This window comes from Saimiri boliviensis, chromosome 1, assembly GCF_048565385.1.
Source record: "Saimiri boliviensis isolate mSaiBol1 chromosome 1, mSaiBol1.pri, whole genome shotgun sequence".
Taxonomy (NCBI): domain Eukaryota; kingdom Metazoa; phylum Chordata; class Mammalia; order Primates; family Cebidae; genus Saimiri; species Saimiri boliviensis.
Window position 1 is genome coordinate 49,668,735 of NC_133449.1, and position 21,255 is coordinate 49,689,989.

The 21,255-nt window shown below is 41.2% G+C and overlaps 1 protein-coding gene across 3 annotated transcripts in view; it reads left to right on the top strand.

Moving 5' to 3' along the window:
• Positions 1-6,160: 6,160 nt before the first annotated feature.
• IL37 (interleukin 37) overlaps positions 6,161-21,255 on the top strand; it is a 114,571-nt gene continuing 99,476 nt past the window's right edge. The window contains exon 1 of one of the 3 annotated variants that reach the window (XM_074397055.1): positions 6,161-6,487. The gene's annotated coding sequence lies outside the window, so the exon portion shown is untranslated. The remainder of the gene's footprint in view (positions 6,488-21,255) is intronic. The other 2 variants (XM_074397053.1, XM_003942502.4) reach the window with 2 other exon arrangements.

Consider the following 21,255-nt stretch of genomic DNA (forward strand, 5'->3'; position numbering starts at 1 on the left):
CTTTGCACTTTAATAATCTGAGTCATCACATGGGGCAGGCTTAAGTGAATAGATAAACATTTCCCAGATTTCCCCATAAGTGAGTTCTTCTTTGTCTGTGGACCCTGGGAATTTCTATAGACCTGAGCCAGGGGCATAGCAGAATTTGGAAAGAAGGAGTTCTTAGAAATAAAATAGAAAGAGTGGAAGTGACACATTTACCATATCCTGGGTTTGAGGAAGGAAACTGGGCCTTCAGACTCTTGATCTCAGATTTCCTCAAATGTAGCCTGAATAAAGCGTTGGGTTACATTTCAAAGCCTTTGTTACACTCCAGTATTTAAAACCAGAGGGGGAAAGTGTGGATTAATAAGTGGTATTTTGGAACCAACAAAGCATTAGAAAAATTAAAAAATAAAAAGGCAGCTGGACACAGTGGCTCATACCTGTAATCCCAGTGCTTTGGGAGGCCGAGGTGTCAGGATCGCTTGAGCCCAGGAGTTTGAGACAACATAGCAAGACTGGCAACATAGCAGGGCTGGGCAACAAGCAAGCAAGACTCCGTCTCTACAGAAAATAGAAAAAACAGCTGGGCATGGGGGTACATGCCTGTGGTCCTAGCTACCCTTAGGCTGACAGGGGAGAATTGCTTGAGACCAGGAGTTCAAGGCTGCAGTGAGCTATGATCACACCACTGCACTCTAGCCTGGGTGACAGAGCAATACCCTGTCTCTAAAATAATAATTGTCATACATTTTTTTAAAGTAAAAGAAAAAATAAGGTCACATCTTCCTCATACCAAAGTAAATTCCGAATAAATTAAAGGCTTAAACATGATAAAGTTAAACCATAAAGTTACTGGAAGAAAATAAAGACAAAAATTTAGATAATCCTGGGGATAAATTTCTTTGGAATGAATTTCCTTAAGATAAATCTCTAAAAGTGGAATTCAGGGTTCAAAGGTCTCTGTCTTCTTTTCTTTTCTTTTCCTTTCTTTTCCTCTCTCTCTCTCTCTCTCTCTCTCTCTCTCTCTCTCTCTCCTTTTCTTAGACAGGGCATGACATGGCTCACAGCGGCCTTGACCTCCCAGGCTCATGCAATCCTCCTGCCTCAGTCTGAGTAGTTGGGACCACAGGCTACCATGTCCAGCTAACTTTTCTTATTTTTCATAAAGTCGAGGTCTTACTGTGTTACCCAGGCTGGTCTTGAACTTCTGGGATCAAGTAATACTTCTGAAGTGTTGGCATTACAGGTGTGAGCAACTGCACTCAGCCCAAAGATCTCTTCAATTGTAAGATTTTTGGTACTCTATTGGCAAATTGTCCTCCAAAAAGGTTATGTCTTTTTACCCTCCTGCCAGCATTATATAAAAGTGTCCACTTTTGTAGCCTTTCACCAATGCTGACTACTTTTGGTTTCAAAAAAGTTTTCAGTAATTTTCTATTAATTACTTTTACTTTTTTTTAATTGAGGGTGTTCAAGTTTTATTTGTTAACTTTTAAGAGCTTTTTATAAAATAATAAGGTAAACTCATGGACACAGATGAAACAAATATGTTTTATTTCCTATTTTGGTTTGTATTTCAATTAATGAGCAGTATTCATATCGTAATTCCATTTTATAAAATAGAAAGGACTAGCCAGATATGTACCAGTATGTCAATAGCAGTGATAGTTTGGTGGTGGAATTACAGAAGATTTTGAGTATTTTGTTTGTGCTTTTCTTCATTTAAAAAAAATTCTACAACAAACATATATAATTTCTGGTGTCTTAAGGAAAACATAAAAAATTTAAAAACTACAAAAATTTAAAAATATCTCCTTCAATTTGTAAGAAAATTTTATAAGGAGATCTTCCTCTGGGCCTCGGTTCTTGGAAATATTCTCTCTGGGCTCCATTGGACTCCTTGGCAGCTTTTTGGGTAGTAGGTGCCTTTGGAAAAGTCCTTCTCATCTGGCCCTTTCTAAGTAAACCTAGTGAACAGAATTGGCTCTATACTCAGCAATGCCTAATACAGTTGATCCAGGGCCTAGGACTCATTCCTTCATTACCAGCCACTTGCATTGTCTTAAAGCAAGTCTTTCTTAATTTAATTTGGCATTTCCTGTCCCAGCTCTTTAGTTTCTTTAAACAAAGTCTTTAGAAAACTCCCAGGAGATGCCTATAGTCGCTTCCTTTAAAAAAATTTAGGATTTCTTTCCCTAGTCTAACCATTTCTTCCGGGCAGGAATTAAGTCCCTTTTACTGCATTCCTATGAAGATGGCGATTCAAGAGGCAGGACACCTGTTGCTTTGTGAAGCAGTCCACTCTGCAGCTGGACAGCTCTGTTACTAGAATGTTCTTTACTCTGGGGAGTCACTATTTTGATGTCCTCTGTGAGTCTCATCTGCTTATTCCATCTGTTTATGCCCTTGAAGATGCACAGGTCTGACACAATGAGGCAGCCCTTTGAAATCTGATGGCATCTCTTATGTGTCCCCGAGTCTTCTGCAACTGCTCCTCCCAGAACTTGTTTTTCAAGCTCCTTGTGGAGCTGATTGCTTTCCTCCAGGCAGCTCAGTTTTCCCCAGTTTGCCCCTGTTGGTCCTGAAATATGATTGACTCCTGAATACTCCAGGTGTGAAGGAGAGTGTGGAGTGGCCTTTCTACTTGTCATGATCTGGGTTTTAAGTTGCTCTCCAATAGAGCAGAGGTGACTTTCCCAGTGAACCACCTTTTTTTCCCCTCTAAATCCTTAGCAATTTTGTCTCCAGAGGCAAGACCTGACCAAACAATTTGTGTTGATGATTGAATCAAGGATTACTGAGGAGATGACAGTAGTGCCCCCTCTTCTGAGGAGGACACGTTCCAAGCCCCTCAATGAATGCCTGAAACTGTGTATAGTACCCAACCCTATATATCTATGATTTTCCTATACATTCATACATGCCTATGATAATATTTAATTTATAAATTAGGCAGAGAAAGAAAATAACAATTATAATAATGAAATAGAACAATTATAACAATATACTGTAATAAAAATTATCTGAATGTGGTCTCTTACTCAAAATTACCTTTTTTTTTTGAATAAGAGACCACATTCAGATAATATTTTGAATTTATTGCCCAGGTTGGAGTGCAGTGGTGCAATCACAGCTCCTTGCTGCCTCAACCTCCTGGGACCAAGTGATCCTCCCACTTCAGCCCTCTGAGTAGCTGGGACCATAGGCATGTACCACCATGCCTGGATAATTTTGTTTATCTTTTTGTAGAGAGAGGAGGTCTCACTATGCTGCCCAGGCTGGTTTTGAACATCTGGGCCTAAGCAAGCCTCCTGCCTTGGCCTTCCAAAGTGTTGGGATTACAAGAGTGAGCCACCATGCCTGGCCCAAAATTATCTTACTGTTCTATACCCACCCTTCTTCTTGTGATGATGTGAGTTGATCTAATTCCTCCTTGAGATAAAGTGAGGTGACTGATGTGGGCATTGTGATGTAGTGTTAGGCTGATATTGGCTTGATGATATGTCAGAAGGAGTGTCATCTGCTTTGGTGATCCTGCAACATAGAGTCACGATTGGATGTCAGGAGCAGACAATGTCAATGACTAATGATAAGCTGGACAGGCGGGATGGTGGCACATGTTTTATCACACTACTCAGATGGAGCGCAATTTAAAACTTATGAATTGTTTATTTTTGGAATTTTTTGTTAATATTTTTGAATTGCAGTTGACTGTGGGTAACTGAAACCATGAAAAGTGAAACCGTGGAAAAGCTAGGGAATACTGTATTATGGAATTTTAACTCTATTCCGTAGGGGAACAGAATTCACAATTGTGGGCCCCTGAGAGGTCCTTGCATCTGTAGTGATCCAATTGTTTCATTTCTCGTTGTAGCGAGAACTTGGCTTTGGAGTCAGACAGATTGATGTTTTCTATCATTCTAAATGGGGGCAGCTACACTCTCCTCAAGAAGTAGTTCTGAAAATTTAACAAAATGTGAATTTTTTGGTAAAAAAGAAATACTAAAAAAATATTCAGTTTGTCTTCTTTTGTGTCTGATGTACTCCATAAAATACTTGGCAATATATTTCTCTCATAGAAATGTCACTGATCTTTGTAATTTTGATTATCCACAAACCTTGGCAAACTAGCTATTTCAGTGTTCCTATTTTACAGATAAGAAAATGGAGCCCATGACAAGTTAAGTGAGTTACTCATGGCTACTTAACTAATATTTTACTAGGTGATAGGGCAGAACCCGAGCCCAAGTCACCTTGTCAATGCCCTGCCTTGTCTCTGCACCTTCCTGTTTCTTTGTATGTGTATGTGCCTCTTGGCACATACACATGCAACATTGTCAATAATAAATAGCATAGTTTAACCCAGTGGAACTTCTGGTTTGTAAAAAATTCCACTTACTGTAAATGATTGACCAATTAAGGAACTAGTATTTTCTCTATCCTTCACACCATTTTGGATGCCAAAAAGGATACAAATGTAACTTGAGACGCTCTGGGCCTCATTTCATACCTGCTAGCATGTCCAAAATTAAAAAGACTGACCATACCAAGGACTTGTGAGGATGTGGAAGAACGGGAACTTTCATACACTGCCGGTGGGGATGTAAAATGGAACAATCCCTTTGGGAAACAGTTTGACAGTTTCTTAAAAAGTTAGACACCTGTTTACCATATGACTCAGTCCTTCCACGGCTAGGTCTTAAGAGAAATGAAAGCCTGTGCTTGTACAAATACCTATACCAGAATGTGCATAGCAACCTTATTTGTCATTGCTAAAAACTGAGAAAATTCAGCATTCAAGAGTGAATGGATATGGTCTATCCACGCAGTGGTATCCTACTCAGCAAGATAAAGCAATGGGCTAAGGATACACACAGCCGTAAGCATGAATCTTGACATAATTGGGCCAAAAGGAGCCATACACGAAGGAGTATATACTATATCATTTTATTTATATAAAATTCTAGAAAATGTAAATGAGCCCATGGGGACAGAATGCAACAGTAGTTGTCTGATATTAGGGGGCAGGGAGTGGGGAGAGAGGGGTTACCAAGGGGTGTGAGGAAGCTTGGGAGTGATGGATATGTTCATTATTTTGACTGTAGTGATAGTTTCACTGGTGTATACATTTGTCAAAATTATCAAATTGCATATTTAAATTTGTGTAGTTTTTAAAATGGTAGTCGTACCTCAGTAGTTGTTAAAAGACTATACCGGCTTGGTGCAGTGTCTCATGCCTGTAATCTCAACACTTTGGGAGGCTGAGGCCAGAGGATCATTGAGCCCAGGAGTTTGAGGCCAGCCTAGGCAATAGAGGGAGAACGAGTCTCTACCAAAAATAATAATACACAAAATATTAACTGGGAATGGTAGCATGTACCTGTTGTCCCAGCCACTTGAGAGGCTGAGGCAGGAGGATCACTTGAGCCTAGAGGTCAAGGCTGTACTGAGCCATGATCATGCCAGTGAGCTCTAGACTGGGTGACAGAGTGAGACCCTGTCTTTAAAAAAAATAAGAGAGACTCTCTGGACCTCATGACTGTGTGGTGTAAACAATAACAATAATTCCAGTTTCCCTAGTTCCTGTTGCCTTCTTACCAAGAACTTGGAGCTGCCTACAAGTCTCAGCCTGGCACATCTCTGAGTCCTCAGAGGCCATCTTACATGAAAATCAGGCTAGTAGCTACAGTCCCCCAGGCACTGTTCATGCTGTTGCTGAGAGCTCATTGCCCATGAAGCTTCATGAGGGCCCCAGCATTGGCCCTGCTGCTGCTGACCAGAGGAGAATGCTGATGTCCACTCTGGAGGCCTGTCTCTCCTCTGAGGACCTGTGTGTATGTCATAAGACCTGTGATCATTCTGCATTCGTGTAGGAAGGAGGACATCCCCCTGGTACTCTCTGTGTCTTGGACACTTTTTTACACTCACATCTCACAGTGAAAATAACTCCTCTAAGCCTCTTTCTCTGTGACCTCCTGTGGTTAAGCAGACACCTGCTAAAGAAATGTGCTGTGCTGTTTTCTCATGTCCCATTCCTCTGCACGTTCTCCCTGCCCTTGCATACAGATCACTTCATACCCATACATGACTTCCTGCTCTTTGCCCTGTCAGATCACCTTACACATCCAGATGAGTCTATGCTAGCATGGGCACGAGGCCTCAGCTGAGCATTCCTGCCCCACAGTGGGGCCAGGTCTCCATGGCAGTTTCCCCAGCACGTACCACATATAAAAGAATTTTCCATTTCCCAGTGCCTCGTCTTGGGCTCCAACTTAAAGGAGGAAGAGCCAGAAGGAGGGCAAAGATTGAAAGATGGACCTGCTGTCCTTCTCCAGAGCTATAGGTCGGGCTGAAAATTGAATGGGATGTAGGATTGATGTTTTTCTTCTTTTCTCATCCTTCACCTCAATTCTCATCATGACATTTTTCCAAACCTACAAGTTAAGAAATGGGCATAATGAACATCTGCAAACTCATCTTCCAGAAGTTTTAATTTTTGAATGTAAGTGTTGGGTATTTTAAATGTAATTTTGAATGTAATTTTTGAATGTAAGTTTTGGATGAACTTGGAATGAGTTTTAAGTATTAAGACAATACTGATTTTTATCTTCTTTTTCAAAAATCCAGTTAAAAAATAATGGTATTATTAGTCTGTGTTTTTTTTTTTTTTTCAAAAAGATCCAAGTTCTACATGTAAACAGTCAAACAGTTTTACAAAATTTGTTGCAAAAAATGATCAGATTCTTTCCCCCATCTCTACCTTCCTATCTAGTGCTTAGTACTAGTTTCTTAATGACGTGCTTTTATTGTTACTTCTTGAATTTTAAGTTTTAGGTTATTAACAATTATCTTTGGAAAACGAGGATTTAGGTTCTTTGTTCTGCCCCAGTCTATACCACATACATTCACATTTCCTACCTCCTGGTCTTTCTAATGCAATTATATCTTCATTTTCTTAGACCATTAATCAGTGCTTGTATTATTATGATTATATGTTATTCAGATCCAAACCATTTAGCAAACCAGGTACTTTTCTTTGTCTTTTCCCCCTAGTTTCTTAGTTTCCTATGTACTTATTACAAAGGCTGAATAAGTTTATATTTGTGGTCCTCTTTAAAAAAACAAATGTAAAATTATAAATACAAAATTAGGTACAGGGCTTTGGAAAGGATTCTTGCAGATGAAGTGTTCTGAAATTTAAGTTTGATTAGCTTTACAGTAAATCCACCTCTGATTATCATTAATTTCACTTTAAACTTTTCACTAATTATTTAAATCTCCTTTAAGACATTCAGATGTATTAGGCAGTTTATTTTTATCTTAGGAAAAAAAATTCCTAGCGCTCTCTGACCCTGCTCCAAGTTGGTCTGGTGGCTCCTTGTTGCTGTGCCCACTTTCATCCTGGGATCTCCTTCACCATCAGGATTCCCTTCACCTAATCTCTGCCTTGGCTCTTTCTTCTTCTTTCCCTTCAGTGGCCTCTTGGGGAAGATGTCTAGGAAGAAACATTTTCTTTAGAAACTTGCATATCTGACAATATCTTTATCCTATCCTGACATCTGGTAGATCAGCTAGGTATAGAATTCTAAGTTGGAATTAATTTTCCTTCCTGATTTTTAAGACATTGCTCCATTTTCTTCTAGCTTCCAATATTGCTGTGAGAGATCTGACACCGTTCAAATGCCTGATTCTTTCCATGTGACTGCTATTTTCTGTCTGGAATGTTGTAGGATTGTCTCTTTATCCCCAGTGTTCTGAAATTTCATGATGTATGTCTTTCTTCATTCATTATTTTAGGCACTCAATGGGCCATTTAATCTGGAAAACCTCATGGTCTTCAAGTTCTGCAAACTTTATTATTTCCTTTCTTACTGTTTTTTTTTCTCTTATCTCCTTCTCTGGAAAAATTATTTTTCTTTTGTCTCTTTCTGGTCTGTTTTCAGCTCTGAGTCTCTTAGAGTGGTTGTCTAATATTCCTATTAACTTTACCTCATTTTCTAAGTCTTTATCCTTTTGCTTTACTTTCTGAGAGAATTGCTTGACCTTATTTACCAACTCTTTTATTGAATTTCATTTTTCTTACTATATATATTTTTACTTTGAATACAGTTCTCTCTTCCTCACATTTCCCCCCATAGTATTTTGCCTTTATTTGATGGATCTACTATCTTATTACTCTAGAGATATTTATAATAGTTTAAAAATTTTTATTTATTTTTATTTTCAAAACTGTGTCTCACTCTGTCACTCAGGCTGGAGTGCAGTAGTGTGATCATGGATCACTGCAGCCTTCATCTCTGGGCTCAAGCTATCCTCCTACCTCAGCCCTCCAACTAGCTGAGATCACCGGCATGTATCACCATACCCAGCTAATTTTTAAACTGTTAATAAAGATGAAGTCTTGCTATGTGCCCAGGATGGTCTTGACCTCCTGGGCTCAAGCAATCCTCCTGCTTCAGCCTCCCAAAGTGTTGGGACTACAGGTGCGAGCCACGGCACCTGATCTTCTTTAAAAGTTTTCTTCTCTTTACCCAGTCTCTTTTTCCCCATATGCTTTTTTGGGTTGTTTTGTTTTGATCTCTATCTTGCAGATAGAGATCTCTAGAAACTTTCTGCAGATGTTTAGTAATATTAGATTTTTGAGAGTGGGCAACTAAAAAGCTGATTGGAAACTCTCAATACATGCGTGAGGCTTGTTGGTTGTGTGTCATTGCTTGATGTCCTGGCAAGGCCAATGGATTTGGGAGCCCCTAATATTAATATAGGACTGATTCCCTGGGGAAGGCTCTTTCGATCTCCTGCCTGGAGGGTAAAGGCCTGGCTACCAGCCTTCTGCATGTAATATGAGGGAGAAAGCCTGGAATTTTCAATACCATGCTGAATCCTTTCAATGATCATCTTATTTTTTAGTAATCTCCTACCTTAACGTTCTGTTTTCTGCTAGTATTAAAAAGATGATCTGAAAATCTAACCATTTATTTTTCCCTGTTAATATCATTTTTATCATTACTCAGAAGTTAAATAATTATCATGCTGTTCTCCAAGAAGGCTGAATCAACTAGCAACAAATGAGAATTTTCTCACAGCTCGGCTAGCATTTTAAAATAATAACTTTATTCAGCCCAGGAGGTCAAGGCTGCGGTGAGCTGTGATTTCACCACTATACTGGGTGACAGAGCAAAACCTTGTCAAAAAAAATTTTAAAGAACAGCTTTATTGACATAAAAGAGACATATAATAAACAGAGCACATATTTAAATTGCGTTACTTATATTTTGATATAACCCTGTGAAAGCATCACTACAATCAAGATAGTAAACATATTTATCACCTCCTGATATAGTTTGGGTCTGTGTCCCCATCCAAATCTCATGTTGAATAGTAATCTCCAAAGCTGAAGGAGGGGCTTGGTGGGAGGTGATTGAATTGTGGGGGTGCACTTCCCCCTTGCTGTTCTCTAGATACTGAATGCGTTCTCACGAGCACCCCTTTGCTGGCTCTCTCTCCTGCTGCAATGTGAACATGTGCTTGCTTACTGTGCCATGATTGTGTTTCCTGAGTCCTCCCTAACCATGCCTGCTGTACAGCCTACAGAACTGTGAGTCAGTTAAATCTCTTTTCTTCATAAATTACCCAGTCTCAGGTAGCTCCCTGTAACAGTGTGAGAAGAGACTATATACCTCCTAAGTTACCTCAAGCGTCTTTGTAATTCCTTCTCCTCTCCTCCTTCATTGTCAAGCAAACAATCATCTGTTTTCTGTCACTATAGATTAGTTTACATTTTCTAATTTTTTTTTTTTTGAGACAAGGTCTCATTCTGTTGCCCAGGCTAGAGTGCAGTGGTGTGATAATAGCTCATTGCAGCCTTGAATTCCTAGGCTCAAGTGGTCCTCCCACTTCAGCCTCCTGAGTAGCTGGGACTGCAGGTGTACACCACCACACCTGGCTTACATTTTTCTTTTTCTTTTTTTAAGTAGAAATGAGTCTTACTATGTTTCTCAGCTGGTCTCGAACTCCTCGCCTCAAGCAATCCTGCCTCATTGGCTTCCCAAATTGTTAAGATTACAGGCGTGAGCCATGACTCTTGTCCTAGTTTACATTTTCTAGAATTTTATATAAATGGAAACATACAGAATGTATTTTTTTGGGGGAGTGTTTGGAGAATTATCTCTATTTCTTTTTTTCCTTTTTCCCCCCCAATTATCTCTATTGCTTAACCAGCTTTCATGCAATCTTTTTTTTATTTTACCATCCCTGTGATCCCAATCCCAAAGGTACTAGATGCTGATTGGTCCTCAACTTCTCCACTGCTTACTTAGGATCAGCTGCCATTTACCCAACTGCTTTCCAGCCTTCAAATTATTTCTTCTTTTTTTCTTAAAGATACTTCTGTGTGAGACTCAGAACTCTTGAATTGCTACTGCAAATATGAACTCAGTGATGTGAATGCCAGAGAATTGCCTGACTGATCAAAGAAATGTATCCCTTTCTCCCGCACTGTTGCTGTCTTCTCATTTGCTCTTCCCATCATTGTGGAGTTGTGTATTTAATAATCCCCTTAATGTTTTAATATTTCAATGGAGTTTGGCAAAAAGTACACAAATAGGTACAAGAGTGCATAGCTGTTATTTTTTCTGGGCTCTGGGACTGTTCATATATGCAAGTTATTTACCAAAAAGTTCTGCAGTGGCCTGAGATGTCAGGGGGTTCTGACAGAGCATGTTTGAAGATAGTTACCGGAAAAAAATACCATTTCTGGTTTGTACTTCAGTAAGTTCAGATGACCCAATATATTGTTTACCCGTGGCATTCAGTAAAAAAAAAGTAGCATCCCCTCCCTTTCTCCTTTCCTGCTTCTACTGCAGCAGCTGCTTTGGGAAACTTCTCAGGAGGAGAGTATGCCAGCCCATGGGTAAGGGAGAGGTCTTGCAGAGATAAAAGCGATGCTCCCACTCAATGCAGGATGGTGTGGAGGTCCATAGGGGTATGTCTGTTGTCGCTTAGGAAAGGGCCTTCCTGGCAGGGGAGAGAAGGGAGGGCAGAGAGAGAGGGAGCCGAAGATGAGTTGCTGAATACAGGGATTCCAGGGCCTGGGGCCAGGAAGAGAACTTTGGGAGGTGTGAACCTGCAGGGCATCAGCTGATGAGGAGCAGCCTGAAGTCCAGGGAGGACTATTTTTGGTGGCCAGGTAGAAAGTACCTTCCTCACACAGGGAGGCCACAAGGCTGATGAGCTGGGGGATTGGAGGGACATTCCTAGGACAGACTTGGGAAGCAGGCTCAAGTAGGGACTGTAAGGTTCTTGTTGAGTCTTTTTCATTCCTGGTCTTAGAAAATAGAATCCAAGGCCTCCTGAGAGTGGAGGGTGGGTTAGGAGGAGGGCAGATGGGGCTTAGGCCCAGGACACCCATAGAGCCACTGCCCAGCTGTCTCTCGAGGACTCTGCTGAGGTCACTCCAAGGATGATTCTTAGCCTCACTAGACAGTACTGACAGAGAGAATTGTATTACAGCACCCACTTCCTTCTCTTTCGATGAAAAGTTAAAGGTCATCATTCCCTCTGGCAAAGGAAGTTACACAAATATTCCATTTCCAATCTTAGAAACAGCAAAGTATCAAGCGATTGCATACTCCCTGTGCTGGGGAATTACCAAGGAAGTTGGGGCAGAGTTCTGGTGGAGACAAAGTGAATTCAGGGCGATTAGTCAGTAGCAGCAGCAGTAGCTGCTGCAGGAACCAGAATTTCCCCACACGTGTCCCAGGCTCTCATTTGCCAACTCAGTCTCTAAGTATTTTCATTGACAGAAAAAGAAAAATAGTTATGAGTGAAAGAATTCATTTTTTCAGGACTGAGCCTCCACCCATTTTGTGTTTAAAGACCTATCTTTCTTAACCTTTCCTTGGGATGGTAGATACAAATGTTCCTGATGTAATTGCCAAAAAAGAAGAACCAGTGGGTATATTGTATGCTTGAGTTCCAGCCATTTGTCACAATAGACAGAGATGGTTGCCATGTGTGTAGACATTCTACAGACTGTGTGCTAAACCTTACCTGCCACTTCCAAGGAGTGGGTGAGGAATGTCCATGGTTCTGAGGAGTCCTACTCCGATTGGGGGCAGGCATTCCAAAGTTCATTTTCTGTGGATGGGAGGGTTGATGGTCAAAGGACAGCTTGGCAGTAACTCATCTGTACTGGAGCCTGGGAAAGTTATATGCTGACTTCTCATGTTATTCATTTCTCCATGTGAATAGCTGTTTTATGAGGTCCAAGGTTAGGGACTTTCTACCGTAAATGAGGGAACAAAAGTCTCCTATCAGACTGAGAAGTTTCCTTTATAAAGAGACTTTTTTTTTTTTTTTTTTTGGCGTGAGACGGGGTGGGCAAGTGGACTAATGTGTTATTTCCTCACACTTTGTTTTAAAATGTAGACATCATACCCGGGAGAGGTGGCATGGTGAGTCAGAGCGGGATTAGACGAACCAGTCTGGAAAGCAGAAGAAGTTCAAGTTCAGGGCACCAGGACTACTGCATTCAGTGGGGTGAAAAGGAGATGGCTGAAAGGAGGGGAACATTATATTGCTTGTTCTCCTTGAGCCCCAATTTCCTCATCTAAAAATAGGGTCATTTACTCACAGAACATTTATTTAACTTGTGCTGGGCACTGTGCCAGGAGCTGAACTAAAAATTAAATTTACCCCTGTGAGCTGCTCTGAAGGCTAAAATGTGAAGTATGTAAAAATACCCAAGTGCTGTACACATGTAGCTATTCAATGACTGTGAGCATTGCCGGAGATTTTAATTTTCTTTTTTATTTCTTTCTCGTTAGTGAGAAGTTTTCTCTCAGTGTACTAAAAAAGAATTTATGGTGTTGGTTGTTATTGTCGTCATTGTAACTGTCTATTTCACCTGCTTTTTTGTTGCTTTCAGCTCATTCCAGGGCTGTCACCTAGGCCATTTCTTATCACCTAAATAACCAGGGAGACAAAGCACTTTCCTAAGAAATGGATCCAGAAGAACAATGCTGGCTTTCTCTAGGGAAAGGGGATGGGGGAAGTGGAGATAAGGGAATTGGCCAAGATGAATGTACAGAGCCTCCTCATGATTTTATAACACAGCAGGATTAGATACAAAATGGGACAACAGCATCATCTGTTTTTATAACTGGAAAGGACCTCATTTTACAGGTGGGGAAAAATATAGTGGGGAAGTGAAGGGAATGGTCACAGGGTCAATCAGCATTTCTGCGTAAAAGCTGGGATTCCCGGTTCAGGGCTCTCACTACAGTGACATATGGCTAATATTTGGCATTGTTTTTTGGGAAAGCTGAAGCACTGATGGGGTACGTCACTCTTGAGATAGTCTGCAATCTATCAAGGAGGAAAGAAAGGAAGGGAGGTCAAGGCAGCATTTTTGGGTGTGAGGTTTCGTTCTTGTTTTGTGGCCAAATCACAGTGTGACTGGGACAAGCTACTGCCCTTCTCTAAGCCTCCACTTTCTTTTTCTTCTTAAGATGGTGGGAATAGTAGAGTAAAAGTAGTCATTCATCAAACACCTGGTATTTTGGAGCCATTTTTACAAGGGGTTTGGGAGTTGACCAATTTGCTTTATCACCCCTAGGATTAAATCCAGCCACTATACTGTGGCATTCCCAAACTCCAGTCTAATCTCCTCCACTAGCCACACCCCACGCCACTCTGGTCATATCCATCATTGCCCCTTGTACTTGCCCCCTCTTTGCCTTGCTTTCTGACCTACCATACGTCTATCGGTTGAAATTCTCATTTTCCAGGGCCTTGCTTAAATTTCATCTCATCCATGAAAAATCTCTTGAACCTCCCCTTGCCCTGTTCCTCCTTAACCTCTCGAGCCAGAGCTTGTTTATTTCCTTTTATGGCCAAAGGACTGAGTTTGTGACCTCTCTCATGCGACTTAATATTGAGACCAAATGTCCTTAGACCTCACCAGCCAGAGAGATGAGCATCTGTGGAATGCAGGCTTCTGCCTGGACTTGCTGATGCAGGGCTTCTGCCTTCCTCCAGGGTCTCTCCTGTTGTTTTAGGAATTTCCCTCATGGCACAGTCCATGAGCTCAGGGTCAAGTTCATACATGTTTTTACTTCTTCTCTGCAAATGGCCTTCTTGAACTCTGAGAGTCCTAAAGCTGCTCCACAGTTTGTGGGGTAAGTGGAAAGGGGCTTTCAAAAGTTGTACTGTTGTTTCTCACCCCAATAACATGAAACACAAAGATGCTTACAAATAGCTGCCTTGCTGTCTAGTCCCAACTTCTCTCTCTTGAGGCTTTAAAACAGTCCCCTAGGTTGAGCTGGACTGGAGTTGTACCCTATCTTCATTATCAGTCTAATCTCTTTCTGCTCTCTAGAGAAGATATTACATATGTGTGTATGTATGTGTAAAATATAATATCCGTATATAGAACATATATTGTTATATTTATATACATACATAATATATTCATATATATAATATATGCATATATAGTCATATATAGAATATACATAGTGATCGAAGTTGGAATCAAACTGTATATTTTATAATTTGCTTTAATTTGCATCTAACACTGAAAAATGAATATTTAACCATACCATAAGATATTCTTCAAAGTAATTTTTTTTTTGAGACAGGGTCTTGCTTTGTTGTCTAGGGTGGAGTACAATGATCCGATCTTGGGTCACTGCAGCTGCAACCTTTCTGGCTCAAGTGATCCTCTCACCTCAGTCCTCTGAGTAGCTGGGACTAGAGGACTAGAGGTGTGTGCTTCTATACCTGGCTGTTTTTTTTTTGGCTATTTTTAGAGAGGGGGTTTTGCCATGTTGCCCAGGCTGGTTTTGAACTCCTGGGCCTAAGCAATCCTCCCACTTCGGCCTCCCAAAGTGCTAAGATTACAGGCATGAGCCACCACACCTGGCCTCAATGTAATTTTTAATGACTGTGTAGTATTCCATTACGTGGTTGTATCCAAAATTATTTAACCAGTCCTCAGTTTATTTCAAAATTTTTCATACTATTTTGAATAATGTTCTAGTAAATACCCACAAAATACATACAATGGCTGGGTGCAGTGACTCATGCTTGTAATCCTAGCACTTTGGGAGGCCAAAATGGGTGGATCACCTGAAGTCAGGAGTTCAAGACCAGCCTCGCCAACATGATGAAGCCCCATCTCTACTAAAAATACAAAAACTAGTTGGGCATGTTGGCACACACCTGTAATCACAGCTACCTGGGAGGCTGAGGCAGGAGAATCTCTTGAATCCAGGAGGCGGCGCTTGCAGTGAGTGGAGGGAGAAGCACCTCAAGTCCTTCAGATACCTATTGCCAAATTGAGCCCTGGTGTTACAGGTTTACTACATTCAGCACAACTCAGGGTTTGGGGAGTAGAAGAGTGGGTGGAGGCAGAGGACCTCTCCCTGTCCCCACACACCTCCCTTGATGAGGTCCAAGTCTGGACAGGTGGAGTGTGGCATTGCACCGACAGGTCCTTATTCCTGTACTTCCCCTAAATCCATCCAGTGGAACCTCATTGTTCAAGTCTATTTTTTTTTTTAATTCCCCGAGACAGAGTCTCACTTTGTTGCCCAAGCTGGAGTGCTGTGGCACCATCTTGGCTCACTACAACTTCTGCCTCCTTGGTTCAAGCAATTCTCCTGCCTCAGCCTCCCGAGTAGCTGGGACTACAGGTGTGCACCATCACTCCTGGCTAATTTTTTTTTTTTTGTATTTTTAGTAGAGAAGTGGTTTCATCATGTTGGCCAGGCTGGTCTTGAACTCCTGACCTCATGATCCATCTGCCTCAGCCCCCCAAAGTGCTGGGATTACAGGTGTACACCACCGCACTCAGCCTCAAGTCTATTTTTTTTTAAACTACAGGAGACCTGATATTCACGACTGGGGCTGGCAGAAGGGCCTCAAAGTTTTCAAGGCCTGGGGAATAGGCTTCAGCCTGGTTCAGGGTAACCCAAGTGATTTTGACTCCAAAGGGACAGGAAAAAAAATGATTGATATGGAAGCTGTCAAAGTACAACTTTCAAGACATTAAAAAATGTAACCCTTTTACTAATATGTAGTAGACTTGTGTCAAAAATTTAACTCACTGTAAAAACAAAAAAAGCAAAAGCAGTTTTTCTTACAATGCTTTCACAACATCTCAACACTGAATACTTCTGTGACCTCTAGTCACCGAAATGCCTGGGGATTTCTCCCACAAGCGGTGCTCCAGCAGTCGATACCAGCTGGGTATCCTGATTCACTCTGACACTGTCTACCTGGACTTAGCATTGGATTCCACAGGTTGAAGGCTCAGTCCCACAAGACGGCCTTCCACTTCAGATTCCAGTTGCGAGTGGTAGGTTGTCATCTATTTTTAGTAGAGGTGGCCTATAAATGATGATGATTGATGGCCTATAAATCTGAGCTCCTGTGAACGCTTCCCTTGAGTTCTGAGAATTTGCTAGAGCAGCTCACAGAACTCAGGGAAACTTAGGTTTACTGGTTCATTCTAAAAGATATCACAAAGGATACAGATGAACACCAGATGAAGAGATGTGCAGAGTGAGGCCTATGAGAAGGGGTTTGGGGGTGGAGTTTCCATGCCTCTCTGAGGCACCACCCTCCAGGAACCTTCTTGTGTTCAGCTATCTGGGAGCCCTCCCAAACCCTTTCCTTTTTGTGTTTTTAAGGGTGGTGTTATTACGTACACATGATTGACTGAGCGATTGGTCACTGGTGACTGACACAGCCTTCAGCCCCTTCACTCCCCAGGGGTTGGAGAGTGGGGCTAAAAGTCCCAAGTCTCCAAACTTGCCTTCCCCTTTCCTGTGACAAGCCCTGAAGCTACTACATGGGGCTGCCAGCCACCAGTCATCCTGTTAGCTTGCAAAAGACATTCTTATCATTCCAGAGATTCCAAGGGTTTTTAAAGGCTGTATGTCAGGAAACAAGAGATGAAGAACAAATATATATTTCACAACATCACACTCATTGTTGGGGAAATCGATAGGATAGCAAAACTGATCAAAAGAGGATAAGGAGAGACTGAGGTCAAGTCTGCAGTGGGCCGAGATCACACTACTGCATTCCAGCAGGGGCTACAAAACTCTCTCTCTCTTTCTCTCTCTCTCTCTCTCTCTCTCTCTCTCTCTCTCTATATATATATATATATATATATGTATATACCATATATATGTGTGTGTGTGTGTGTGTGTGTGCATATATATATATATATAGAGAGAGAGAGAGAGAGAGAGAGGGAGAGAGAAAGAGAGAGAGAGAGAGAGGGAAGAGAGAGGGAGAGAGAGAGAGAGGGAGAGAGATGCAGATATACATATACATATAATCAGTGGAATAAAAAATGCTGGAATGAGAAGCAAAGGTTAGTTGCATGCAGTGGCTTGTACCTGTAATCCCAGCTGTGCAGCAGGCTAAGGTGGGAGGATCACTAGAAGCCAGGAATTCAAGACCATCCTGGGCAACATAGTAAGACCCTGTCTCAAATGTATTAAAAAAATTTTTTTTTGGAATAAGCAAAATTATATACAAATTAGGGCAATAATATTAATTTATTTTAAAAAATGAAGCAAAGTTGATACAAGGAGGACAATAATACTACAGTTGGGTTTACCTTTTCTACAGAATAGAAATAATTTTATATTCTAGTGAATAAAAATTACTTGCCACTCATTAATCTCCTGCAAGTTAACAACTGACTCTACAGAACCTTGTCTTCAATCAATGGTAAATGATAAGTCAAACAAAAATAATTTTTTTTTTTTTGAGATGGAGTCTTACTCTGTCACTCAGGCTGGAGTGCAGTGGTGTGATCTCAGCTCACTGCAACCTCTGCCTCCTGGGTTCAAGCAATTCTCCTTCCTCAGTCTCCCAAGTAGCTGGGACTACAAGTGCCCACCACCACGCTGGGCTAATTTTTGCATTTTTAGTAGAGATGGGGTTTCACCGTGTTAGTCAGGATGGTCTCGATGTCCTGACCTCATGATCCGCCTGCCTTGGCCTCCCAAAGTGCTGGAATTATAGGCGTGAGCCACCCACCCGGCCAAAGATATTTTTCTTTAGAAAAGGGGTCAGCAAACTATGGACCAGGTGTCAGCTCTGGCTTCTTGCCTGTGTTTGTAGTAAAGATTTACTGGAACACAGCCACACTCATTTGTCATGTATTATCTATGGGTGCCTTCATGTTGTAATGGTGGTTGAGCATCTGTGATAGAGACCTCATGCTTTTCAGCCTGAAAAGATTTACTATCTGACCTTTTACAAAAAAAGTTTTGTGGACTCCTGCATGAGAACATCAGATTCCTCTTGGGCAGGCAGCTTAGACACTGCAAAGGCACACATACTCTCTTTGCCTTTTCCCCACATGTGGATAATCGTTAACACAGTGTTTTAGCTTTTTGCCTCTTATACCTGATCTCATAAAGGCAGTTCTGCCTTAGCCAGTCTGTTTAGACTTTTGTGATGTTAAATCTATAAAAATGTGAAGATCCAGGCTGGGTGCAGTGCCTTACACTTGTAATCCCAGCACTTTGGGAGGCCGAGGCAGGAGGATCACTTGAGCTCAGGGGTTTGAGACCAGCATGGGCAACCTGGTGAAGCCCTGTCTCTACAAAATAAAAGGAAAAAAAATTAGCCAGGCATGGTAGCAAATGCCTGTGCTCCCAGCTACTGGGGTGGCTGAGGCAAGAGAACTGCTTGAGCCCGGGAGGTTGAGGCTGCAGTGAGCCATGATCATGCCACTGTACTCCAGCCCGGAAGACATAAGACCCTGTCTCAGGCGGGGAAAAGAAGCAGGGATCTGGGACATGGGGTAGGGCTTTTTTTTTTTTTCTTTTTTAAATCAGAGCAGCCTCTATTCTACAAAATTGAATAAAATTCCCTGGGGCAGGGATTTTAACAGGAAGTTTGGAAGAGAAAGGTGGAGACAGCTATGAGGAAAATGAATATGAGAGAAAAAGAGAATATTAAGAAATGTTGCTTAGGCTATGTACAGTATCCATGGAGTTTGTGTGTGGAAATAAGCAAAGGATCAGAATTATTTTAAATTGCTTTATTTGGTGCCAGAACATGTGTGTGTGTGTGTGTGTGTGTGTTTGTGTGAATGTGTGTAAGTGTGAGCATGTGGTGGGCGGGTGGATGTTTTCCTGACTGGGACTCAGTGCTGAGACAGCAGCACAGTTGCTTATAGTCAGGGATACAGAGGAAGCAGCAAGGATGAAGTACACAAGTATTGTCTACCTGTTGGGGATGGCTGGCAGCACCGCTCCGTGAGGACCACCTGGGCGGCTCCTCCCTCAGGCCTTCTGACTTGAAGAACAGCCAGGCTCCTGTGGGGTCAATACAAGGAGAGCTTATGTGCACAGAAAGAAGCTTTACAGTTACTTGAGCTTAAATTTATATAATTAAATTTATTGTAATTATAAATTTAAAAACATAGATTTTCTTTTTCTTTTTTTTGAGGCAAGGTCTCACTTTGTACCCCCTCGGGAATGCAGTACTGCAGTGTGATCTCAGCCCACTGCAGCCTTGACCTCCCTGGCTCAGGTGATCCTCCCGCTCAGCCTTTCAAGTAGCTGGAAGGTGTGTGCCACCACACCTGACTAATTTTTTTTTTTTTTTTTTTGAGATGGAGTCTTGCTGGGTCGCCCAGGCTATAATGCAGTGGTGCTATCTCAGCTCACTGCATCCTCTGGCTCCCAGGTTCAAGTGATTCTTCTGCCTCAAGCCTCCCGATTAGCTAGGATAACAGTACCCACACCACACCCAGCTAATTTTTTTGTATTTTTAGTAGAGACAGATTTCATCATGTTGGACAGGCTGGTCATGAACTCCTGACCTCTAGTGATCCACCTGCCTCAGCCTCCCAAAGTGCTGGGATTACAGGTGTGAGCCACTGTGCCTGACCTAATTTTTTATTTTTAGTGAAGATGAGGTCTATGTTGCTCAGACTGGTCTTGAACTCCTGGGCTCAAGAAATTCTCCTGTCCTGGCCCCCCAGTGTGCTGGGATAACAGGTGTGAGCCACTATGCCTGGCCTGTAAATTTTCTTAATGTTTTAAGTTCAACTTACAAATCTTACTGTTCTATTTATAAGGCCTCTTTTTAATATAACAAAGAGAAAGGCCACTTCTCTTTGAATTAATGCTCAGTTGTATCATTGCTTTACATCACCAACCTAAATCACAAACAGAGAGAGAGGTTCTCAAAGTAAATGATGTTTGTTTGGGAATCGAGCATTGCCACAGGAATATGCATGCCGTAGTAAACTATGTGCATATTCAGGGTAAGTAAAGAAGACAAAGTTTTTTTACAGGAAGAGAAAGATTTTCAAAAGAAAAAAATGAGCATTACATTACTGTTTTGAAATAGTTATGCGAGGCTACTAAGAGCAATAATAAAGATATTGCCATTCTGAGGTTGGACAGGCAGTTGCTGGGCAGATGTCCTTAAAGAAGTACATTTTGTGTAAGGTTGCATTGGCCTTTGTGCAGGTTGTGGTTTTTGTGGAGTGTTTTTCATGATCAGGCATGAGAACCCTTTCTTCATGGCCTTCCCTGGCTTCATTTTCTTAACATTAATTAAGAATGTTAACGAAATCTTAACTAAACAGGGTTTTCTTAACGCTAGTGTCTCCATTTTGAGTTTGACAATTTTCACACCATATTAAATCTTTCTAAATACTTAACTCTCTTTTCTAGCATAGTTAATTGAGTTCCCTTAAATATTTTAAACTACAAATTTAATATATCTGATTCTTTCAAACACTGCAAATGCCTGCCAAGGCAGACTTAAAAATCTGATGAATAAAATCTTTCTCGCCACCTAAGCAATCCCTAAAACTCCAAAAAAAAAAAAAAAAAAAGAGGAAAGAAAAGAAAAAATGTAATAAATCAGACTAAAAATTCACACACTTTTTACAAACTTAACCACATTGTTTTAGACCTTTCAGATTAAAACAGAAGTCTAATATCCATTACACATTTCAAATTGGAATTACAATATTAATATTTCCCATTCTTTAATGTGCAGAATTGTTTCAGACACATTAAATAACAAAGACATTACTCCGAGGATTCTAAAACAACACTTAATTGTAAACTTAAGGAGAAAGTGTTGCTGCAGTGAGTTTCCTTTAGGTCATCAGCTCTATGCCTTTTTTCCCCGCTGGTGTTGTAAAGCTACTGAACTAAGGGGTGTAAATTGCAGATTCACCACTACAGGTGATTCCTAGGTCAAAGATTTTGA